The following is a 2,158-nucleotide window of genomic DNA, read 5'->3' on the forward strand; positions in this document are numbered from 1 at the left end:
CAGAGTCAGCCATAGTAGAATTCACAAGAGTTGTACTTGATGCTCTTGATAAAGATGAGTGTGTCACAGGCATATTTTTGGATCTTTCTAAGCCATTTCAAACAGCTGACCGCAAGATTCTATTAAATAAATTAGAAGCATTAGGAATAAGAGGGGTAGCTAATGACTGGTTTTGATCAAACCTAACAAATAGGGTACAAAGAGTAGAGATTACACATACTTCAAATAGATCTAAACATTTAGTAACACATTTATCAGATTCAAAATACACTAATATAGGGGTTCCACAAGATAGCATATTAGGACCAATACTGTTCCTGATATACATCAATGACTTTCCCGATAGTGTTACTCATTGTGAAAAAATTCTATTCACTGATGACAGCAATATTATAGTCACTGAGGAAAAAGAGAACTCCTTGCTGAGAAAGTAAATGAAACTCTCAAGGAAGTTTATGATTCATCAATAAGCAATATAGTGACATTGAACATAAAGAAAACTAATGCCATGAATTTCAGTTTGAAGAGGAAAAATGACAATGTTAAATGAAATGTAGATGGCACCTCTATAGACTCTGTAACAAATGCAAAATTTCTACAACTGAATATTGATTCTCAGTTGAAGTGGTGCGAACACACAAAGGTACTTGCAAACAGAAGTCATCAGCATGTTATGCCCTTAGAATCCTATCATCAGTGTGTAACGTCATCAGTGTGCAATGTCTTTACATATTATTCATATGTACATTCAATTCTTAGCTATGGCTTTCTTTTTTGGGGAACAAAATATGAAAACAATTTTTAAACTCCAGAAAAGAGCCATAAGAATAATAACCAAAAATACTAGTCGAGCTCATTGTAAAGATCTGTTCAAAACACATGGGATTTTATGTGCTCCATGTAAATACATTTAAGAGTCAGTTGTACACATCAAAAATAACATTGGTAATTACTGCACAAAGAGCTTGTCTATGACTATGCAACAAGAGGTAGACTCAACTTACATTCACAAAGAAAAAATAAACATAAAACTCAAAACAGCATTTTCTAACAAGGAATAAAACTGTACAATAAATTTCCAAAAGAGATTAAAGAAATTGCAAAAATACACTTATTTAAAAAGGCAGCTAGAAAGTACCTGTTGTGCAATATGTTTTATACATTGGAGGATTACTTAGCTAAAACAGAGTAGGGATTTGATAAAAACATGTTATACAAATAAATAATAATCATTATTATTATAAAATATCCAACATTCCACATAACACCTTCACTTTACGTTTTTTCCTTCTTTTTTCCTTTCTGGAAATACTTACCCCCAACCTATGCATAGCACAATATTAACACCTCTTCCTCTTTCTTAGCTCAACATCTCACTCATTATGGAGGGATGCTTACTCAGTTTGTATAGTGTGTGCAGTGACTGACAGTGAGATACGAGTGAACAGTGTGGCATTACATTATTTAATAAGTTATTTGTAAAAAAAGTATTGTATATCAGGAGTAAATCTAATGATTGTCTCTAACTAGAAGTCTGTAAATATACGTGTATACAAATTAGCTTATTTTAAATTGATCTAAATTTGCAAATACTTAGAAATGTCCTATAGCCTTGTAAAAAGAGATCTATGGATGAATAAAGCTACTACTACTACTACTACTACTACTACTACTACACTCATTTCAGAACAAGATGGCCATGATCTATTGTAGAGACTATGTTGTAGAATGTGAGCTATAAGTAAATCTGATATTGTTAATCTGCTCTGCTAGTAGCTGGAATGGTCCAAGTAGGACATCAGAGCCCATATAACGGGCATCAATTGTTCCAGCATGTGCCACAATTGGCAGCTGGTTGCATTCTTTTCCTTCAGTGGCTGCCAGAATAGTCTCTTCAACATGCTGAATTATTCCCCCAAGCATGTACACCAAGGCCACATGGTATTTCTTCACATTACTTGTTGTCATTTCCATAAGGGGTAACATCATTCACCATACATTTGAATTGCTGATGCTTAGCAGACCCCTATCCATTAGTGTTTACTTCCATTGACACAGAACACAACAGGTTTAAGTGAGTTGCACTGGCTCAGTTTTGGTGTTAGGTGAATGGGTGTAACATCAGGATGTTAGGTGAATGAGTGCCTGTCTCCCCTGT

Source organism: Schistocerca piceifrons, chromosome X, assembly GCF_021461385.2.
Source record: "Schistocerca piceifrons isolate TAMUIC-IGC-003096 chromosome X, iqSchPice1.1, whole genome shotgun sequence".
Lineage (NCBI taxonomy): Eukaryota > Metazoa > Arthropoda > Insecta > Orthoptera > Acrididae > Schistocerca > Schistocerca piceifrons.